At 48.1% G+C, this 10,036-nt stretch overlaps 1 pseudogene; it reads right to left on the minus strand.

The window, feature by feature from the left end:
• Nucleotides 1–7,190: 7,190 nt before the first annotated feature.
• On the minus strand, nucleotides 7,191–9,796 carry LOC130484755 (uncharacterized protein K02A2.6-like; annotated as a pseudogene).
• Nucleotides 9,797–10,036: the final 240 nt, after the last annotated feature.

Raw genomic sequence — 10,036 nt, forward strand, 5'->3', positions numbered from 1 at the left:
TGATAACTCAGGAGGCAGAGAGGGCAAGGAAGCTCCTCTTGGATAAAAATCCATGGGTTACCATAGACACTGCTAAATTTTGTGCTGCCGCGACCAAAATTAGGCGCAAACCTATGTATACAGTAGCACCCTTTTAGGATTGTACCGTATATACTCGAGTATAAGCCGACCCGAGTATAAGCCGACCCCCCAAATTTGAGGCCAGAAAAGGGAATTTCTTATTGACCCGCGTATAAGCCGAAGGTCAATAAGAAATTCCCTTTACTGGTAATACTTTACTGGTAATGCAGGGATGGTCTTGCCCCTGCCCCAGGTCGCCTTCCTGCCGGCCTCCCGGGCCCTCCCAACCCACCCCGACTCCAGCGCCATCCAAGGGGGGAGGGGGAAGAGCCCCTGAACCCCCTACTCACGGGGAGAGGCGCTCTAAAATGGCGGCCGCCATCAGGTGTCTAGGAATATCCTTCAAGAGTATCAGAACATTGCCATCTATTACTTTAGGATCTTGGTAGTGCTGTTGCATTATTACATCTTTCATCCTCGTGTCATAGAAGGATATCATGACATCTCTTGCTTTTGCTCTTCTCATATTAGGTGGTAAAGGAATCCTGTAAATCCTCCTGATGGCAAGGTCTAAATCTTGTTCTGCAATGTTGAACAATTCAGCCAAGGTTGTGATTAGAGATTCTCTAGTATTACCTCCATCTTCCAATAAATTTCGTAGGCGTAAATTAAATTCTCTGGCTTTCAAATCCATTAAAGCAAATTGGTCTTTCGTGGATTCCTCCTGCATCTGTAGCACTTCCAGCTGTTTTTCATGTGTGTCCACTTTCTTCTTGACTTCTTTATGATCTTCTGCTATCTTCTTAACCGAGGCATCCATAGTCTTCATATCTGCTTGTAATGAGGTAACCTGGGTTTTAGTCTCTTTAACCTCTTTGACAATCTCAGCTAACATTTCTGTTAGTTGGGTCATTTGTTTCTCCTGCTGTCTGGAGACATGCTCCATTTGCTGCTTTGACATTAGTTCCATCTGTTTAGTAAAGGTATCAGTTTGTTTGGCCAAAGGTTCTTGCATTTTCTTATCTTGTTTCTCTACCATAGTCTCTGTAGATTTAGTGGTTACAGGAGTATGGAATGAGCTTGAACGTGGTCATGTAAACGACATGTATTCTGGCAAAAAAGCCTCAATTTTTCAGCCGGCTCCCAGCAGTTTATTTCTTGAGAGATTACCTTTTAATATATTGTCCCATCAATATCGCAGTGTTTAATATTGAATTGTGCCCCCAAATTATTTAAAAAACAAGTTTGAAAGTTTTAAGATACCATAGAGCTTTGGGTCGCTCTAGGTCGGCTTCTAGGCAGGAAGTAGGAAGTGCTGCGGACCTTCTGTCGTCCTCTCTACGGTGAATTGGATCGTTTTACCAGTTGCACCTTCTGACGTACTTCCAGTCCTTCGGAATCGCATTGCAGCCTGTGATCTCTGCCTGCCATTCCTGGAATCCCTCTCTCTTTACCTTGCCACGCAGCTAGTATCAACTTTCGGGGGCCATTGCTAGAGGTGGGAACTTCCTCCTTCTCTCTCAAGGAGATCGGCTTTGCTATTGGGTACCAGGTATGTCCATTTTCAGTTCCGTTTGTTTAGTCTATCTCCCCATAGCTTTTAAGAACGTCCTGCCGATCTAACTCAAAGTTTACATACAGTCTTATAGAATCATTTTCCCAGTCGGGAGGTCAGGAAGCAGTAGTCGTTTTAAAAGAAGCTTTTACTTGCTTATTTTCCAATGTAAACAAAGAGATTCTTATTACTCACGCTGATTTTCGGAGGGTGAGGCTTTTGTTTCCTTAATTAGTTGTTTTGATTATGTTGGATAAGGGAGAGTGAGGTCCAACTCTGAAATAAGCATCTGCGGCGATCTAGATCCTCTTAGCCAACTCGGGACAGCATCTGAGACTCCGGGAGTCTTAAAAAAGCACTCTCGGAGACCTCAGGAGTTGAACCGCTCTTCACTGGCAAGCAGAAGAATTCCTGCATCCAGCTCCTCTTTTTAGGAGCAGGCAGGGGTCAGTAAATGCCCCTTTTTAGACGTAAATTCGATCCTTCACTGGGAAGTCCAGTGAGGCACTTCACCTCAGTCAGCAATCCTTACCGGAAGTCCGTGTCAGAGGTTGCCTTTCGATGCCTTTGGTTCTAATGTCAGAGGCTGCCTTTCAATGCCTTTGGTTCTTCACTGAATGTTCTCTTAGTCTTTGCCTTGCCATGCTTGGGCTGGCCCATACAAGCAGTCAGGCTCCTGACATGAGTTAGGCCAGTGTTCTCATGTTTACTTTGATGTTCATTTGCTTTGAGATTCCCACTCCTTGTCCCTTCCCCCTCCCTTTGCTCCGACCTTGGATAGCTAAGGAGCGATGCCGTGTTTAGGCTCCTGTCTGCCTCCTTCTTCCCATGTCTCGTTATCTATCTGTTTCTCAGGCCGTTTGAACCTGCAGCTGTGATGTAATCATGTAACCATGCTTTAAGTTATGCCTTGTAGCCTTGCCCATCATTAGCAGCTTTGAAACTGCAAGTTGCCTTAGCTTGACCTGATGCTTCTACAATAAAGTTTACCTGCTTCTGACTTGGCTCTCTGAGTGAGTGACTTTTCGGGAATTGCCCAGGTTGGCTGTAGAACCTGACAAAAGGTTGTGTTTAACAGGCTCTTTAGTAATGCGAAGCAGGTATGAGCCAGCTTCACAGTCACTTCCAAAATGACGGTTCAGCGAAAAAAAATTAAAAAAAATATGTGGGGCAATTCAGCCTGGAACGCGCTGCTAATTACCATGCAAAAATGGCCACAGATTCCAGGAAATGCAGCGCAAGGGCGCAGCGCATGCGAAGTGACTGTTGAGGGAGGGGGAAATCATGAATAACTACAAATTAGGCATGGAGGAGTTCAGCTGGGAACGCGCAGGTTGGCAACCCTACCCACCAAGTGTCTTTAGAACGTGGGCAGGGCCATTTGGCTCTTTACTCCAGCAAAGCTTCGTATTGGCTGGGCAGATTTTTAAACATGTTGCTTTGGCAGCATTGGCCACCAATAGGGTTGCCAACCTCCTGGTAGTATGGAAAAACTCACAGTACTGATAATACAAGTTGCTAGAAAAAAGATGAACCAGTACCACTCAATATTATACAAATTCTATTAAACACTAAGTGCAAACATGAAACAACTTAAGAAAAAACAAAGTTACTATAGACACAATATATACAAAGTGAATCAATAAGCAGTAAACTGCAATCAATATAATACAAGCATAATAGCTGTCTCCAAAGAACCAAACGTCAGTTCAATGTACAAAGAGAAGAAGAACACGATCTTCTCATCCACAAGTAGACAGTTGCTCCAAAGTAGGTAGCAAGAAAGTCCAAAGTGAACAGCAGAAAGGAAACGCTATTCTGGATATTCTGTAGTGCTTTCACCAAAGCATAGCTTCATCAGCCTAAACAATACATATGATTATTTTAAGAATGATTTTAAAATTAATTTTATAACTGTTTTTTAAAAATATCATGAGTTGCCTCTTTTAGAGTAATCTGAAAATAAAGTTATAATAATAGCTTACCTCAGTTCCAAAAGAACTCACATATTTGGGAGGTTTACAATCCTGTAAGTTGTCTTTGTCCCAACCAAGTAGGAAAATGATTCTTAAAAATATAAAAGTTTAATATTTTTAGAAGTATTTTTTTTTGCAATTTTTAATATTTTTAATCTTAATTGTTTTAGGCTCTCACAGAAGAATTGGGCTGCTAGTATTTCAAAGTCATCTTTAAACTGCAAGAAACAGTGTCGGATTTATATAGTGCAAATTGGGTCATATGATGTTAAGTGAGGACTAATCTAAGAAGATTTAAAGATACAGTAACTATATGGCCACCTTTAAAGGAAACACAAAAAACAGGACAAATCAAATTTATTATTCAAACCATTTGGAGCTAGGGTATTAAACAGATGGATGAAGGGCATTTCATTCTGAAGGAGTACTTTTTGTACATTTTTAAAATCATGTGGGTGGTCTCTATAAACCCATAACACGAAAAACCTCATGAGTACTCCTTCAGAATGAAATGCGCTTCATCCATCTGTTTAATACCCTAGCTCCGAATGGTTTGAATAATGAATTTGATTTATCCTGTTTTTTGTAAGTTTCCTTTAAAGGTGGCCATATAGTTACTGTATACCACGTCAGAATCCCAAGGTGCCCGCAGGCTCAAAAAGTGTGGGGACCCCTTCTATTAGCCTTTATAAGGCAAAAAAAAAAGGCAGACACCCACACAGGATTAAGAGTTGCTCCATTAGAAGGTGGTTCTCCTTTTTTTTAGTCTTTTTAATTGTTTTTAATGCAAAATCCAAGTGCAAAATATAACTGTTATAAAAAGAATTGTGAAAACTTATACCCGTTGTACAAAAACATAAAAAATCAATTAAGTAGATAAAGATAATAAATGAAAGTGATGAAAATTAAACCACTAATCACTCGCTGTTAACCTCAGCTTCACACTCTGCAGTGATCAGATTAATAAAAGGCGATACCCCCTCTTTCTGTCTGACACTCCTTCCCTCTTCCAGAATCAGAAAGAAATATCCTGCCAGTAGCAAAAGCTGGTTTTTGTTGTCTACCATCTTTTAACCAGAGAATTAATTTTATCTATCCATATTTTAAGAAGTTTAAAGATTTTGACATTTTTTGCACAGTCCATTTTTGCAGCATACAAAATGTCCAGTACCATATTAAATTGCAAATTTACTGGGAAAGCAGTGCAAGTGGAAAGGGAAGCCCCCCTCCCATTTTCAGTCCAAAGTGGGACCTTTTCTCCCGCACTGTTTTTCTGAAAGATCCCCCTCCCCCCCAAAAAACCCTGCTACTAATCCTCTAGGGAGTCGGCGACAGGCACATTTATTTACTTCATTTGTAACCCATCTTTTTCCCCAATGGGGACCCAAAGCTGTTTATGTCGTTCTCCTCTCCTCTGTTTTTTCCTCAACAACCCTGTATAGTAGGATAGGCTGAGAGTGTGTGATTGGCCCAAGGTCACCCAGCAAGCTTCCATGGCAGAAGTGGAGATTCGAACCTGGGTCTCCCAGATCCTCATTTGTCACACTTTTAGAAGAAGAAGAACAAGAAGAGTTGGTTTTTATACGTTGACTTTCTCTACCACTTAAGGAAGAATCAAACTGGCTTACAATCACCTTCCCTTCCCCTCCCCCAACAGGCACCCTGTGAGGTAGGTGGGGCTGAGAGAGCTCTAAGAGAGCTGTGACTAGCCCAAGGTCACCCAGCTGGCTTCATGTGTACGAGTGGGGAAACCAACCCGGTTCACCAGATTAGCATCCACCACTCATGTAGAGGAGTTAGGGTTGCCAGGTCCCTCTTTGCCACTGGCAGGAGATTTTGGGGGTGGAGCCTGAGGAGGGTGGGGTTTGGGGAGGGGAGGGACTTCAATGCCATAGAAACCAATTGCCAAAGTGGCAGTAAAGTGGCCAGTTGCAATGCGGTGCTTCCGGGTGCAAACAGGAAGTGATGTAATCACGTTGGTATTGCCACCCACAATCGCCACTCCTGAGCCAGCCTGCCAATCCAAGCTACCTGGCAACCCTAAGTTTGCCCCTGCGGGGAGATCTTTGACTGAATTCCCTGATGTCCTTTCTAATGTTTGGAATCGGGATGTCCCAATCCCTGCCAATAATGAGCTTGGCAATTTACCTTACTTTGATCTCCCCCATCCTCTTGAACTGCCGATCAGTTCCCAGTTGAAAACAAGCTGTGTTTCTGCCACTTTTGCTTCCCTGACGTCCACCTCATTCATCACAACACTTGGCATCTCGCCAGTTGCTATCGCTGGCACATGTTTCCTGGATTGCTGGCAAAGCTGCCTGTTCCCCAAGGCCAGGGGCTTGACACAGATCGTTGAAATGTGTGGCCTTACAAAAACACCAGCTCAAGGATCACTGGAAAAGCAAAGCCTTTCTTTTGGCCAGCTGGTTTTGGAGAATAATAATTTTAAAAAACCTCTCCTGAACAATATCCACCAACCAATTTAAAACTCTGCCAGGCCTCGACGGAGTGTGAAACGTTTGCTTAACAACACCATGCCTTACTTTGCACTATAAACCACGGTTCCCAAGTGGCAGTGCCAGAACACGCATGAACCAAGCATTTACTAAGAACAACTGAGAACTTCATAAAAAGGCATTTTTTTAAAGTTGTTGATGATGCCACTTGCAATTTGTTATCAATTTCAGCAGAGGGGAGTTCATCCATTGTTAAGACCTAGTGGGAAGGATTCATGAGGTCGGAGACGGAGTTCAAACAACAACCGTGTTTATTGATTACAGGAACACAACTGGTTATCACCATGAGCAACCCCTGTTTATATGCCCCCTTGGCCGCCTGCGGCCACTCCCCCCTTGATCCGTGATAGGGGGACATAACCTCCTGGTGACCAATGGTACATATTGGCTTAGAGCCAATGGGGTCCGTTTGCTTGACCAATATCATGTTGGGAATCCTTGCAGTAATCAATACTAATTTTGAAGCACTAATGGTCTGATTCCATATCAAATAGATACATGTTTGTGTTCAAGTGCCAAGCTATCTTTAACATTAATCTTTAATATTGAAACTGCTTCCTTATTCCAAATAAAACAAATTAGTATCTGTCTGTCTCTAACATGATTATAGTGGGGGCTTTTTTTTGCTACAAACACCAGCGCCTACAGTCACTCCTTTAACCAACTAGCTGACTAGCTAACATTTCATCTCTATTGACAGCAGCTGAGCAGGGTTTAGGATCCTTCGTGCAGAACTCAAGCTCCTAAGTTTCCCTTGCTTACTCCCCAACTATATACATACACAACACCCCTCCCCCCTAAGTCCGAGCGACCCTCACTGTGCACTGGGAGCACACAAAGTCCTGGAGGTAGCTCGGCCGCGATCGATTCCGCTGGGAATGGCGCGGCGCTGGGATGGGGGATGTTGGGCAATCCGTCGTTGCCGGATCAGACTCACCCTTGGTGGCTGAGTTGTCGTCCGCCAAGCTGCTGGAGGAGTCCGGCGCTGGCAGCGGCACCATTTGCTCCAGTCGCTCCAGTTGTTCTGGCTCCCTGGTGACAGGAATAGGCAGCAGTGCTGGCACCGTGGCTGCTTCTGGCAAGTCAGCGGGGCGGCAGCATGTGGCACCGCAGGATGCACCCCTCCAGGGTGGTGACCCAATAGGATACCAAGCCGGTGGCGTCCTGGACTGTGGCTGGAATCCAGGCGGGGCCCGCTCCGTAGTTTCGGGTGAACACAGGGTCGTCCTGCTCAACAACCCTTGGAGTGGCAGTCAAGTCTTTGCGGCCCAGGTACTCAGGCGCCATGTCGGGGTGCAGCCGGTCAAGCAGAGTTTTTGGCTGATGGGAGTTCCGCGGGGATTTTCCTGGTCATGAAGTTGGGCGTGGTGTGCTGTGCTAGGAGGAAATCCACCAGCCCCCTGTCCCAGTCACAACAGTCAATGCCCCTCAACACATCCTTGGTAGTCCGGACCATCCGTTCCTCCTGTCCGTTGGTAGGGTGGAACAGAGCCGAGGTTGCATGGCGTATCAAGTTCTTGGCCAGGAACTCCTTGAACTCGGAGGACGTAAATTGCACCCCGTTGTCGGAGACCATGGTGTCCGGTAAGCCGTGGGTTGCAAAGACCTTGCGCAGCTCTCGGATGACCGTACACGAGGTCATAGAGCTGACATCAACCACCTCCAGCCATTTAGAGTAAGAGTCCATGATAACCAGAAAAGTCTTACCCTGGAAGGGTCCTGCAAAGTCTATGTGGATGCAGGACCAGGGTGTGTGTGTGGACTCCCAGTGCTGGGTCGGAGCGTGCGGCATCTCTGGGCGCGACTCCTGGCAACATCGGCAATGGCTCACCCACTCCTCGACAGCAGCATCGATGCCTGGACACCACACGTAGCTCCTAGCCAGGGCCTTCATGTGCATGATTCCCAGGTGTCATACGTGTAGAGCCTCCAGGACCCTTGTGCGCCGCTTCGCCGGAATCACCACGCAGCTCCCCCAGAGCAGGCACCCATTGTAGAGTGATAGCTCATGTTGGCGCGTGGTGAACGGCTTGAATTCCCTGTCCGGCTTGGCAGCCAGCCACCCCTTCCCCACCCAGTTGAGAACCCGGGCGAGGGTGCTATCCTTAGCCGTGTGCATGGCGATGTCCGATGCGTGGAGGGGGGGCTTCCAAAAACAAATCCAGCAGCAAAATGTCACCGGCGGGATGCAGGTCCGGGTCGCAGACTTCCAGTGGCAGGCGGCTGAGGGCGTTGGCATTGCTGATGGACTTCCTGGGCCAATGGGCGAGCTGGAACTCGTAGGCATTCATAAAAATGGACCAGTGGAGGATCCGGGGCGACAGGATCTGCGGCGTCTGGCGATCCAGAGCCAACAACCCCAAGAGCGGCTTGTGGTCAGTCACAATCGTGAACCGGCAGCCGTAGATGAAGTCGTGGAACTTCTTGATGCCGGCCATGATGGCGAGGACCTCCCGGTTGATCTGCACATAGTTCAGTTCGGCCGGCGTGAGAGTCCTGGAGTAAAAAGCGATCGGGGCTTCCCGACCATCAGGCAACCAGTGCTGCAGGACCGCACCGACACCGTATGGGGATGCATCGCAGGTCAGCACCACCGGCAACTTCTGGTCAAAGTGACGAGCAGGCTGGACGAGGAGAGGAGGCCCTTCGTGGCCTTGAAGGCTCACTGCTATGGCTTGCTCCACGACCACGGAGCAGACTTTTTCAGGAGGTGGTGGAGGGGCTCGGCAACCGATGCCTTGTTGGGCAGGATAGAAATTTAAAAGTCCCAAGAACGCCTGGAGCTCCTGCTTGCACTTGGGCGGAGGGGCACTGTGGATTGCCTTGACTTTCGATGGGGTCAGGTGGATCCCAGCAGCATAGATGAGGTAGCCCAGGAACTCCACCTGCAGAAGGCCCAGCTGGCACTTCTTGCGCTTGATGGTGAGGCCCGCGCTTCTGAAACGGCTGAGCACCTGGCGGACACGGTCCAAGAGTTCTTTCTCGGAGGCAGCTGCAATTAGGACATCATTGAAGTACAGGACGACGCCAGGCAGGCCCTTAAGGAGGTCGTCCATGATGTTCTGGAAGATCCCCGGGGCCATGCTGACCCCGAACTGCAGTTGGGTCACCCGGAACGTGCTCCGGTGAGTGACAATGGTCTGTGCTTCTGCCGAGGCCTCATCCACCGGCAGCTGCTGATACACCTGGGCCAGGTCTAATTTGGCGAAGACCCGGGCCCCGGCAAGGGAGGCCAGAAGGTGGCTCACAACTGGTACGGGGTAGGTGTGACTCTGCAGGGCCTGGTTCAGCGTGCACTTGTAGTCTGCACAGATGCGGATGTCCCCGTTCGCCTTCAGAGGCATGATGATCAGGGTTTCCCACGTCGCGTTGGGTACCAGAACCAGGATGCCTTGGGCGATGAGGCGATCGAGCTCTGCGTCGATCCTGTCCTTGAGTGCGAAGGGAACGCGGCGGGGCTTCAGTCGGATGGGGTTGGCGGTGGGGTCAATGAGGAGGCGGACAGGCGGCCCCTTGTAGCAGCCCAAGAGGCCACGCCAAACATCCCTGTACTCAGCCCAGATGGACTCGAGGGACGCTCTGTTGAGGTGGTGCAGGCCCGTGATTTGCAGTCCGGGGGCCTTGAACCACTCAAACCACAGGAGGCTGGCACGGGGCCCCTTGACGATGATGAGGCACAGGCGGCTCATGCGGGACTTGTAGCGCACGTTCACGCGGGCGACTCCCTAGACCTGAATGCGGCAGTGTTGGAAGTCCATAATGATGAGGCTAGAGGGCTGCAGCTTGGGCATCGGGGTATGCTCGGCTAGGACCCGGAAGGTGTCCGCAGATATGATGGAGAGGGTAGACCCGGAATCTACTTCCAACTTGCAGGGCGTCCCCTCAATGAAAATGGTGGTTGAGAGCTTGTCGACGCCATGGACCTTGTG

Source organism: Euleptes europaea, chromosome 11 (assembly GCF_029931775.1).
Source record: "Euleptes europaea isolate rEulEur1 chromosome 11, rEulEur1.hap1, whole genome shotgun sequence".
Classification (NCBI taxonomy): Eukaryota; Metazoa; Chordata; class Lepidosauria; order Squamata; family Sphaerodactylidae; genus Euleptes; species Euleptes europaea.